The 13,271-nt window shown below is 35.6% G+C and overlaps 1 protein-coding gene across 4 annotated transcripts in view; it reads left to right on the forward strand.

Moving 5' to 3' along the window:
• Fgf14 (fibroblast growth factor 14) overlaps window positions 1-13,271 on the forward strand; it is a 590,038-nt gene that overhangs the window by 463,819 nt on the left and 112,948 nt on the right. The window lies entirely within an intron of this gene.

A 13,271-nucleotide genomic window follows, 5' to 3' on the forward strand; every position in this document is an offset into this window, starting at 1 on the left:
GAAAATTGGAAGAAGATATACTTCTTTAACAATTATTTGCATATGTTTGAGGTCTCACAACTGAAACTGCTACACACCATCTACCAACATTGAATTCTTAGATTCTTCCTTCAGAATGATTTATTTTCAGAAAATTTCTTCCTTTCTACTTCTGGGAATGGGTTGGTATGGAAGACACTGAATAGAGCCAATGAGAACATGGGGCTCTGAGAAAGGATTATATGTATTCTTAGGAACCTAGATGCAGTCTCTGTACCTTATATCTTTAATCTTAATGATTTTGAAATTATTAAAAAGCTACAATTCCCAAAATCATTTTCAAACTACTTTTATTTTCCCCCAGAAGAAGAACTATAACAAATCTTTCTTGAAAAACTAAACTGGCTTTTCTTCTCCACTTGTTATATAAACTATGGCAAAGTTAGTCCTTGGATATATTTTTTTTAAATTTTATTTGCTTATTTGAGAGAAAGAGGGAGAGAGAGACAGAGACAGAGAGAGAGAGTAAGAGAGAGGGAGAGAATGGACATGCCAGGGCATCCAGCCACTGCAAATGAACTCCAGACACATGCACCCCTTTGTGCATTTGATATTTTTTAACTGAATGAGTCAGTTTATTGAAATAATTAACTTAGGCATCTGAAATGGTGACTTAACCCTCCACTCCTGGCTCAGTGCTGATGGAAATAATCTGCTTAACAATCTCCAAAGGACTGTGCCTTCTGAATGCTTTCTGTTTATTTATGTGATTCTTAATTATACTGTTACTGAAAGTTCAGTGACCAGTGTCAATCACAGCCAGCCCTCCATTCTAACGTTATCTGATAGTGAACATGGGCCTCGCTAGCACACAAGGAGGACCTAAAGAAATGATCATGGAAAAGACAGAGACAGCTGTCACCTCAAGGAGCTTACGGTTCCTACATTAGTGAGTGCCAGGGACGCTGGCATTTACATGAATATCCAGTCTTCAGATTGTGGATGGCTAATGTTGGTTGTTGGTCTGTAGATAATCCATTCAAATTGGAGTGCAATTTCATGTTAAGGTACACAATGGACTCCTTAGCAGACCGTATTAGAGCTCAAAAGTGTGTTGTCTGCAGTTAGGTACTGGTCTTAAGATCTGAACACTGTGCTAAATGGAGAGAGATGAGTCACATGCTATTAGGCTGCCTCAGCCCATGCTAAGGCCTTATAATTGCATGCTACTTGTTGTTCCAGTAACACTTGTGATTGAATGGGGACAAGACATTCTTTAAGGTTTCAGAATCACCATATTTTTGTTCTCCGGCAAGATGGAAGTATGTTATTTGCCCATTTATACTGGATTGTGGCTGTTATTTAGCAGAAATAATTCTGTGGACAAATAGGAAACATTATTGTACTTTACTCTTAAGCTGGTACATCTAGTGCTTGATAGTACCAACCTGACTGATGATGAGTCTTGACTGATGTCACAAGAGATGTGTTTACTAATGGTATATAATAAGTTAACTGTGTATGCACTGATGACTGGATAATGATGGAGGTTTGGACCCTTGAGGGCTCTTCATTAATACAAATGTCTCCAATTAACCCATCTGTTTTACCTATGGACCATTCATAACACCGTTTCAACATTATCTCCTTTAGACTTCCTGCCTGTCACAGCAAATTGGCTGGTTAAAGATCCTGCTGTGCTATGGTTTAAGGGTGTTGATTTGCTGGGCTTTCACTAAGACATGAGATTAAATAAATCAATGTGTCTCTTATTTAGATAAAAGGAAGAATATAGTTTGCACATGATGACCTAATACCTTGAGAATTGCATATTTAGTATGGTAAGAAGAATGCCCATTTTATATTAGAAGTCTCCTAAAATGCTCACATTGCAATTATACAAATACATTTGCAAGTATCTCTCTAATCAAGTTTTTTTTTTTGCCCATATTAACTTTTTTATTTTACTAAATGGTAAAAGATGCAATGCTAGAAGTATGGACATTCACTGTCATTGGTTATTTAAATATTGATGTTTAACATTTTATTACAACCCTATGAGCATAAGTTAATTATCAATAGAAAAATAAAAATTCATTTCAGCTTTGATTTTTCTGTACAGACTCAGTCTCATATAGCCAAGTCGGCCTTGAACTGCATATAGCAAAGCTACATCTGAGCTCCCAGTCCTTCTGCCTCCACCACACATGCATGTGCCTCCATGCCAGGCTAGAAACTTTCCTATTAAGAATTATCAGCTGTCACTACTTTAAAAGAACTATTTCACATATAATGACAAATAAATACTATATACTGTAAAAATGCCAGGATATCTAGCTAACCCTTGCATATTTATTTTAAAGATTAATTATATATAGCAGAAAAAAAATCCAACTTTCAAAATTTTCCTAAGTTTTCAGAGCATTTCTACCTAGGGACTAAGTAAGAGGAATTCTTTTAATTGCCATGAAGAAATAAACACTAATGTAAAATATCATATTAAATTGAAGGAGAAAATTGCCAAGAAATTGTTTCACAGGTGCCATAAATGGTTTAGCTATTTACCTAATGCAGTTCGAGTCATTTGAAAGACTGTTTTATGGAATCAACAGAGCCAAATGGATACCTGGGAGAAATACCAGTGAGCTCTTTATTTAATTTGAAATTACATTACAAGAGAAGGTTTTCCACTGAAATGGACCGGCAGAATTACCTTGGGCAATAGTTCCTTCTTGTTTATCAAAAAAAAAAAAAAAATTAAACACCACATAGCAATTTGAATAAAGACAAAGTTAAGTTTAATTTTATGCATCATTTATAAAACAACAGCATCTAGCAAAGAAAGAAAAAAAGAAAGAAAAGAACTCTGCTAACAAATTGTGGCCATTTAAATACACAGGATGAGCCATCATACTTTGGTTTTCTGAGCCACAAAAGCCATTTTTGATTTAATTTAATGACTGCTGGTCAGTCTTTATACTAATTAGAAATTCCTTAGATGTGTTGAACCATGGCATACCAGGACCAAAATATGATGCTATTTTTAAACGTTATGAATGCAAACTTCATTAGACATTATGTTCCTCATAGTGATTAGGGAAATATCATATGTGGCACACTGTAACACTTAATTTCAATGATCAGATGTTCCAGTCATTTTGTTTACAAGTGACTTGCCCAGGGGTCTGCCAAGACATTACTTGACTAGAAAATATTTCCTTGGTGTAAGAGTTTTACCAGCAGAATGCAAGCCGTTCTGTTCCATACTTAGTTGCAGCTTTAATTGATGTCAGTGTTTTACTTAGAAGCATATGGTGTTTAAAAATATTTATTGAATTTGTAAAAAAGTGATAGACTACATTATCAGTTACCTGAGGCGACGTTGCCTTTGACACAGTCATTTGAGAACAGCAAGGCAAGAATGAAGATATACAATATCTGAATTTTTGTGGACTAGAAAGCCCCTAATTCTGTTTTCATGTGCTGTTAAATTATTGCTAATAATTACCCTTAAAATTGAGTTTTCTAGGTCTACTTCCATAACTTGAAGGAGAGAAACATCGCTATTTTCTTGCATGCACTGTGTGTATCTGTGTACACCATTTTTGTAATCACAAACTAGTAAGACATTATTTTTATATATAATGAAAAAGATACCCACAGGAGGATTCATATTCTAATGTATACATATAGATATTTTTCTTTTATCATTTGTGAAATACTATGATAGTAAAATCCATCTATTCTTACCATGATGGTGTCATATTTATAACTCATAACACCTGTTATTTGTCATTCTTCAAAGGCAAAGTATGCCAAAGTCACTTACTCGACTGACTGCTGAATTGAATTGACAGGTGAATAGTAATTATAATGGAGGAATGCTCCCTTCAATGAATGATCAATAAAGATGACATACTACATGGACAGAATGAAGGATAAAAGCTCAGTCGTCATCTCAATAGATGCAGAAAAGGCACTTGATAAAACACAACAACAGTTCATGATAAAAACACTAAATGAGTCAGGTCTAGCAAGAAAGCATTCAATATAAATAAAGGCCGTATATAATAGGCAAAGTGATGACATTATATCAAAGATGAAAATCTCAAAGACTTCTCCGTATGATCCTAGAACAGGAGAAGTATAATTACTTTCATCACTTTTGTTATATATTTTTAAATATTTAATATGTTTTTTTAAATTCAGAAAGAAAGAGACAGAGTCAAAGGCGGGGGGAGAGAGAGAGAGAGATTGAGAGAGAGGATGAGTTTGTTAGGGCCTCCAGTCACTACAAACAATCTCCAGATGCATGCATCACCTTGTGCATCTGGCTTACATGGGCCTTGGGGAATTGAGCCTGGGTCCTTTGTCTTTGCAGACAAGTGCCTTAACTGCTAGGCCAGCTTTCTAGCCGAACCCTCATCACTTTTATTTAACATAATACTGGCAGTATCATCCAGAGTAACCAGGCAACAAAAATAACTTCCTATTAGGAAAGAGGAAGTCAAATTTTCACTGTTTTAAGATGACCAGATTTTATATATTCAAAATCATAAATATTCCTCTAAAAACTTATTGGAATAAACAAATTTATAAATGGGACAAGACACAAACTCAACATGTGAAAATCAGTACCAATAATAAATTGCTTGATCCAGAAATCAAGAAAAAAATCACATTTATGGCAGCTGCAGACAAGATTCCAAGGAGTAAACTTAGTCAAAGTCATGAAAGATCTCTGGAAATAAAACTATAAAGACATTGATGGAAGCAATTGAAGATTATAAGAATCAGCATTGTTAAAAATGTCTCTACTTCCCAAAGTCATCTAAGGATTCAATGAATTCCACATCAAAATACTAGTAACATTCTTTAGAGAACTAGATGATCTTAAAATTTATATGAAATCACATAAAACCCTCAATAACCAAAGTAATCTTGAGCAAAAGAACAAAGCAGAGGTCATTGTACAACTCAAAACTATGCAATAAAGTTACAGCAATAAAACAGCCCAGTATTGGCATGAAAAGACACACAGACCAATAGAACAGAATAGAGCTTATTCAAGTACCACCACTGATACACAGTTCTCTTCATTTCAGTAAACGTGCTAAGAGCATTAATTGGAGAGGTGACAGTTTTCATTAAAAGATTCTGGGAAAATTGGATATCTACACGAATAAGAGTAAAAGAAACTCATCTCTCATCAGTTACAAAATCTTAAGTCTTGAATGTAAGACCTAAAACTATGAAAATAGTACAAAAATAATGATGGGCATACTGTAAGATAATGGAGGGGACAAGTATCATTTGTATGAAATTCCCCAAAGCATGGTTAACCAAGGAAAAACATATCACCAAGTAAAGTGGCAACTTACATAAAAAATATTTCTAAGTTATATGGTTTAATATCAAGACTGCACCAGGAGCTATAAACATCTCAATAACAATAAACAACTTGATTTAAAACTGAGTAATAGTGATGGAGAGATGGCTTAGTGTTCAGGTACTTGCCTGCAAAGCCTAAGAACTCATGTTCAAATCTCCAGATCCCTTGCAGCCAGATGCACAGTAATGTGAGTGTGCATTGTAGTACATGTGCACAAGGGAGTGCACATGTCTGGAGTTTGTTCGCAGAAGGCTGAATATCCTGGTGCACCCATTCTCTCTCTCTACCTCTTTCTCTCTCAAAATAAAAATAATAATAATAACAAATAAGTAATAGATACTTCCTTTTTTCGCTTGTGTACATCTCTCTCTCTCTCTCTCTCTCTCTTTATGTGGTATAGTGTATGTACATATACATATACTTGTGGCTCTCCACATGCCTGTCTGCAGTAGGGATCACTCGCCTTTTGTGGCCAAGGCGGAACAGAAGGTGTGAACTACCCTAACCCTGACCCTGACCCTTTCCTGATTGAGCTGGAGCCTTTTACTGATACCAGAGCTAGCTGATGCGCCTTGGTGATTTCCTGGTCTCTTCTCCCCTAAGTAGCACTGCAGTTATGGGCACACTGGCCACACCCAGCTATTCACATGGGTTCTAGAGATCTGAACTGTTAGAGAATCCCCTCAAGGTCTTACAGGAAATGCTCTTAAATACTGAGCCATTTTTTCAGGCTGCAATAGACATTTCTTTAAGGAAGACATAGCAGTAGCCGAACAATGCATGAAAAAAAAAATGCTCAAAATTCCAAAACTGCTATGGAAATTCAAATTCAAAGCAAAATCATAATGAGATATTGCCTTATTCCAGGAGGAATGATTATTATTTTTAAAGACTGAAGGAGACAAGTTATAATTAGGGGATGAAAAAGACAGAACCCTTGCATATATTTGAGAGAGAGTATAAATTAGTATAGAGCAAAAACATGTGGGCCCCTGAAAACTTAAAAATACAACTTGAGCATGGCTCTGTAATCTACTAGAGTATTTCCAAACAAAATAAAATCAGTATATCAATGACATCTGTAACCCCAAGTTTGTAGCTACACACAAGAAATGGAAATGACTCAAGCAATCCTCAATAGATGAATAAAATGCATAAACACACATAATAAAATGCTGTCTACCCACTAAATAGAACTAGATCCTGCCATTTGGGGTAACATGGACATGTCTGAAGATCATCATGTTAAGTGAAATAAGCCAAGCACAAAAAGACAAGCATAACATCATCTCACTCACCTATGGAGTATAAAAAAGGTGATTTCATAGAAATTAGAATTTGAGAATATAGCTTTTAATGGTTATCAAAGATAAGAGGAAGTTGGAGAAAAGAAAGACTGACCAATGTGTACAAGTTACAGTTAGCAAGTAGTTTCTGGTATGTTAAGAAATAATAAGGTAATCACATATAATGAAAATGGGCTATACATTTCAAAAGATGAGCAAAAATTTCTGAAGTGTTCTCCAAAAAGTGCTGATACATGTTTGAGGAGCTGATCGTGTTTATTCTTATTTCAACACTATATATCCATAAAAAATCACCACAAGATACCCATTAATATTATATGTAATTTTTATGTATTACATTCGTCATAATTAACTTTCAAAATAATTAGAAAACATGTAAAAAAATGTTTAAACCAAGGACAACTATCTGAAAGCCTACTACCAGTACTTACTAGCACTAATTTATCCTGTGGGCTTTTTTGGGTATCCTTCACAATTCCGACTGAGTTTCTTGTAACATGATGGTGATATTTAAAATGCCTTCTGAGAAAAAAAAAAAAGATGCACACAATTATGTTTCATTTAATCTTCAGATACTGTGGCTATGTTATGGCAGAGTAGTGACAGTCACATTAGGTCATCAAACACTGCCATGACTCTCACATCCATGAGAAGAGAAAGTCGAACTCTGAGCAGCCAATCTGATGGGCATCATGCCAGTGGCTGCACTTTCCTGTTTTGATGCTTTGTCTATTTGAGAGAGCAAGGAAACAGTGGATTTGTGGAAAATGACTGGGAAATATTCCTCTCGCCTCATCATACTCTGCAGCCACTCTGAGAAAGTTTATAAAAGCTTCAATAATCATTACTGCACTGTGATTTATATTCATATGTGAGTATATTGACATGATCTTTTATGACCTTAAGTAAAGATTTTATTATAATGCACAAACACATTCTTTAAAATAGTGCTCAAGTAATTTGAATATTTTTTTTTTCATTTTTTTTGGTTTTTTGAGGTAGGGTCTCACTCTAGCTCAGGCTGACCTGGAATTCACTATGTAGTCTCAGAGTGGCCTTGAACTCATGGTGATCCTTGTACCTCTGTCTCCTGACTGCTGGGATTAAAGGTATACGCCACCACGCCTGGCTTCTTGAATATTTCTTAGAAATTTGTCTGTGTGAACAGGTTCAATAATTTCTAACATTGCAATATAATTCAGCAGTAGTCAAACATAGCTTAGGTAGTTTAAATCATAGATTATTTTTCTTTAATATAACAGTGATTCAAAATATTCTTAGAAAACAGCAAATATTTTGGTGATGCAGAGATATTTGAGGCAAAATTTAAAATTGAGCCATCAATGTACAATGCATGTAACCATTTTGAAGTTGCATGATGAGCGTGAGACATAATTAAATGGGCAACCATTTTCTTTTGATGACAGATTAATTGCAATGGCCATTTCAACAGTGTTCGATGATTTCAACGGCTTTACACACACATCCAGAAGTAGACTTTACTAATTGTAGCACCTCTCCATCTAGTCCAGTTGACAGTCAAGGTTAACCATCACACTTAGATGACTTAGCAGTTAAGGTGTTTGCCTGCAAAGCCAAAGGATCCAGGTTGGATTCTCTAGGACCCACGTAAGCCAGATGTACAAAGGGGCACATGGCATCTGGAGGTCGTTTGCAGATACAGATTTTAGATGGCTCCTGGAAGATTTACCTCACAAACCTCAGAAAACTACTTTCCAAATCTAGAAGCTGGGTGAGCAAGAGGAGTCAGTGGGGGCTTCTCAAAGGTGCAATGTGATGAAAGTACACTCACGTGTGTTGGTTTGCCTACATGAAGAAATACAGCAATGAGAATTTGTAGCTTGTGCTAGTTCCAAATAACACTACAAATTTTGATTGGATTTTGCTCTTGATTTCAGCAAACGACTGAAAGAAGCAAAATAGGAAGGAAAGGGAGGGAGGACTAAAGTTACAAAACAGGACAAAGGAGGTGGAAAAAACAATTGCAATACACTGTACTTTGCACTTATTCCAAAAATTATGTCTTTTCTTTCCACTTGGCTTGCAAACAGACTATTAGTGGACTTTTTATTACATCTAGGGTGATTTCCTTTGATGTGAATCCCAAGCTGACCTCTTCTAAATTTTATATACCTTCACATTTCCAGAACAGTTGTAAAATAGTGAAAATAACTTCTAAATCCTTCATTCAAGTTTTAGCTGTTTTGCCACATTTATAAATACATCTACTCTCTCCTTCCCTCCCTCTCCTTTTGTATATATTACTATTATATTGAATACACTAACTCTTTGCTTACTTAATGCTACATCTCCTAGCATCCTTTCTAATTGTTATATCTCTCTTTTCCTTATGCTTACCAATTAAATTCCCTAAAATTAGCCCTCTCTAAAATGTGGAACAATTCTGAATCTCATTGTTATTGAAGAAACTCATTACTTGGATTTACTACTTTTTTTCTATCTCTTTCTTCCTTCTTCAAAATTTGCCCATGAAATGACATGGTTTTTGACTTTGGGACATCACATTTGGCTAGCAGAAATATAATAGAAGGACAGATAGGTTTGGAGTCCACAGTGTTATGTTCTAATTCTGATGGTATTATTGATTACTCTTGGGTTCTAACTATATTTTCACTTCCTTTTTTAATTAAGCCTCTAGGTTTTTAGTAGTATGATTAGTGATATAAAATATGAAATGCAGGTGGGCCTGATGACACACAATCATAATCTCAGTACTTGAGAGGTTATGAACATAGTTCAAAACTGGATTGGGCTACCTAGGAAGACCATATCTCACAAAATATAATGAAAATAGAGATAGTAAAATACCTTCTTAATCAGGATTAAAGAAAAGATGAAATGATATCATATAGTTAGTATGTATTATATATCTTTTATGTCCATGGATGTTTTCTTTGAAATGTGCTAAATCTTCTAAGGGTTATTAAGTGGCTAACTCCTAAAATGAAATTTTAGCTAAATTTAAAATGCTAGAATACTTTTCTGTCTGAACCATTTGGTAAGTTCTTAGTAAGTGGAGAGTCACTTGCTTCCTTTGGCCAACAGACATGTTTTTCTCCTATGTTTACTTGGGTCTATTTCTATCACTCTCCCAAAGGTAACTTACTTCTAGTTTATATGTTATGTTAGAGAAGTTTTTGTTTCAAAATTAACCCTAATTCTTTGCTTGGCATTGAATTCCACGGGGTTCATTCAGTCTGTGATGAACTGAATTCCAGTTTTTGCAATATGAGAGTGCGAGAGACATTTCTTCGTAAAACAAAGCCTGAAACATTCCTTAATAACTCCAGATTAGGGAATGCTTTGACAGAAATTAGGGTTTCTCTGAAAACGTGGAATTGTTTCCTTCCTTCATGTCACAGAGTGTGACATTTAGTTTTCAGCAGGAGCACCATTGTCATTAGTCACTCCAGCCCCTGCATTACCATATTTTTTGTCGCAAACAGACACTATCACCTTAGTAACAAATCCCTGGGGCTCATTGGCTGGACAGTTTTACTGAAATGCTGACCCCTAGGTTCAACAACAGACTCTGCCTGAAAGAGTAAAAAAAAATGGAGAGCAATTGACAAAGACACTTGATACCAATCTCTGTCCTCCATGCATAGCTACACACTGTGAACACACTCCCACAAACACGTGCATGTGAAAAAATAGATAAAATGAATTAAGTCTCTTGGGGAGGGAACGCATTTTCTCTTGTCTACAAAGTTAACTATATAGGATGTTTGAATTTCAGAGATGGGGGAAAGTCAGGATAAATGTTTCAACCTTATCTTAGAAATGTAAAATAAGCTGAGAAGGGTGAGAAATATGTCAAAAGACCACAGCAACAGGCAGTGCTAGGATTTTCCATTTTCCATTACATTGCGTAATTTCTTCCCAAAATTACTGACTATAGAAAATATACCTGTTATGTTTTGTCTCCACAATCCCTTCTGTCTTTCCTCTTAGGTCTATTCTAATGGTAATTTTGAGTCTCTGCTGAGCACACTGAAAGTTTCCTTGTGAGCTCATTGAATTTACACTGAACTAGAGCAGCCTCTGGGAATTTTGTTTTGTTTTGTTTTTCAAGGTAGAGTCTCACTCTAGCCCAGGCTGACCTGGAATTCACTATGGAGTCTCAGGGTGGCCTTGAACTCATGGCGATCCTCCTACCTCTGCCTCCCGAGTGTTGGGATTAAAGGCGTGCGCCACCAGGTCTGGCAGCCTCTAGGAAGTATTTGACTATGGCTGAAGACATTGGTATGATGGCAGTCTGTTGTTGCTCATGATGTGAAGACTGAAATGGTGTCATTTAACCAGAGAAATTCAGAGAAATCTAAAATTTAAAATTAACACCTTATATGTCGAGGCCAGTTTGTATGTCCTTCAGGCTCATTTCCAGTGTGGCCTCAGCACCACTGAAGTAATGAATTAGATTATATTTCAATTGGAAAGAGGGAAAGGTTTAAGTAGTTTCAGGAGCAAGGCAGTGAGCCCAGGAGGTAGTCAAGCATTCCAGAGAGGGACTTCCTTCACTTAGGTGGGAAATGCCTGCAATCTTAGTAATTCCTACTTGGCTCACAAGCAACTGAGTAATTCATAAAATTTTCTGGTTTTCTAAGTTTCATAAAGTCTAATGAGTTTTAAAGAGAGCTGAAATAATCCATCTTATGTAATACTACAATTAACAAAGTGGCATGCCTGCGGGAAAGAAAATCTGGGTCTTTTTGGTTAAAATCTCTTCTTTTCATTCTGCTGTTTAAAGATGTTTGAAAATAAATGGCGTTCACCTCATTGGTAGACCTGATGATTCACCTATTTTATGCTACAATTGGAATTATTGCTGCTATGAAATGGCTTCTACTCTGTCACTTCTATGATCTTAAATAATCCCTGCAGCAGATCTCATGAAAACCTCATTTTCCATGTTCTACAACTAACTAAAGTATTGACATAGTATAAATATGCAATAAAACTAAAAAAAAAGTTGGTGCTGGGTTTTAAGTGGTTCAAATTGCTTTTTAATTTTTATTAAATTTATAATTTATTTATTTGATCTGTGGTTTTCAAAATTTTGGAGTGAGAAGCATATCCTCACCATGATGATTAATGCAGTGAACCTTTACTTCAGCTTGTGCTCATAGATATCCCAAGTCAAATCCTGACACTGGTCACTGCGTCACACCTGGAGAAGACGGAGTTAGTTTTACGGAATGATATATGCTTTTTGCATGGTAGTGATTTTGAAAATTAAATTTATTTAATTCTGAGACATTTATGGCCACACCTAATAGTGATAATCTATAAAAAACATTACCACGGCTCTACTCATGGGTGCATGTAAAAGTACTGTAATGTTAACAGGGAAATTTCTAGTTTTCAACTAGCTAATCTGTGTGTATTATGAGAAAAATACTTATGAATATGTACCTATGAAATTGTTTTCAGTGTACTTTCCATTTAATGTTTATAATTCTGTTAGAATTCAATATATGTATATAAAATATGAATTTATATAAATTTATTTTCATATATATGTATATGTATATAGTAATTTCTGGAGGCTCCATCAAATGAAATGAAATATGCATGCTGTCTTTGTATAGGTTAGTAAAAAAAGTCAAGAAAAAATTGTATATTTAACTTGACTAAACTTATGGGGAATAGAAAATGATATTTCAGCACACTTCTATTTTTCTTCTCTCTAAAACCCTGTCTGAGGATGTCACACTTTTCACCTTTGTGAAAATTTATACTCATACAATTTGATCAATGGTTTTCCAAATGCTGATAAAATTTGAACAGATCATGCTATCACGTATACTCTTGTACTTTGCTTTGGTGTGTTTTACGGATAGTGTGTTTGGTGCAGATTGCAGATGTGTGGCAAGGCTGCATGCTGCAAGTTTATCAGCACTGTCTGTGTCAGATTTTGCCAATCATAATATTTCACACTGTTTCCTATTACTGCTGTGGTGACTGACCTGTGTGATCAATCATTGCTGGATAATTCAGGAGCACTCTAAGCTGTACTGTAAGACAGCTAACTCACTTGATAAATGTTGTGTGATTCCTCTACTGACTGGCTGCTCCCCCACCTTTTTACCCTACCCTTGGGCCTCCCTATTGCCTGACACACAGCACTTTGTAACCCTGCAGCAATGTCTAAGTGTTCATGGAAATGGAAGAGTTGTATATCTTTCACTTTAAGAAACATCTAGAAACAGTGAAGCTTTGTCAGGAAGGTGAGTAGAGAGCGGAAAAGGGTTGCGGCTCTGTGCCACTCTCACTTATCCAAGTTGTGAATGCAAGGGAAGGTTCCTCAAGGAAAGCAAAGGAATGGGGACTAGAAGAGGGTAACCAGAAGTGATGGGAAAGGGAGCCAATGGAAGCACTTAGAATGAAAGTAGAAAGGAGGCTATGGTAGAGAGGAAACATGCAAATTAAAATATTCAAATAAAATAACAATTTTATTTTAAAAAATTTACAAAATAGGATAACAACAGCAACAAAAAATGTTTCCCAGCAAATATGTGAATTACAAGAAAGAAAAGCAACACTATTTT

The sequence above is a fragment of the Jaculus jaculus genome, chromosome 3 (genome assembly GCF_020740685.1).
Source record: "Jaculus jaculus isolate mJacJac1 chromosome 3, mJacJac1.mat.Y.cur, whole genome shotgun sequence".
In the NCBI taxonomy this organism is placed as follows: domain Eukaryota; kingdom Metazoa; phylum Chordata; class Mammalia; order Rodentia; family Dipodidae; genus Jaculus; species Jaculus jaculus.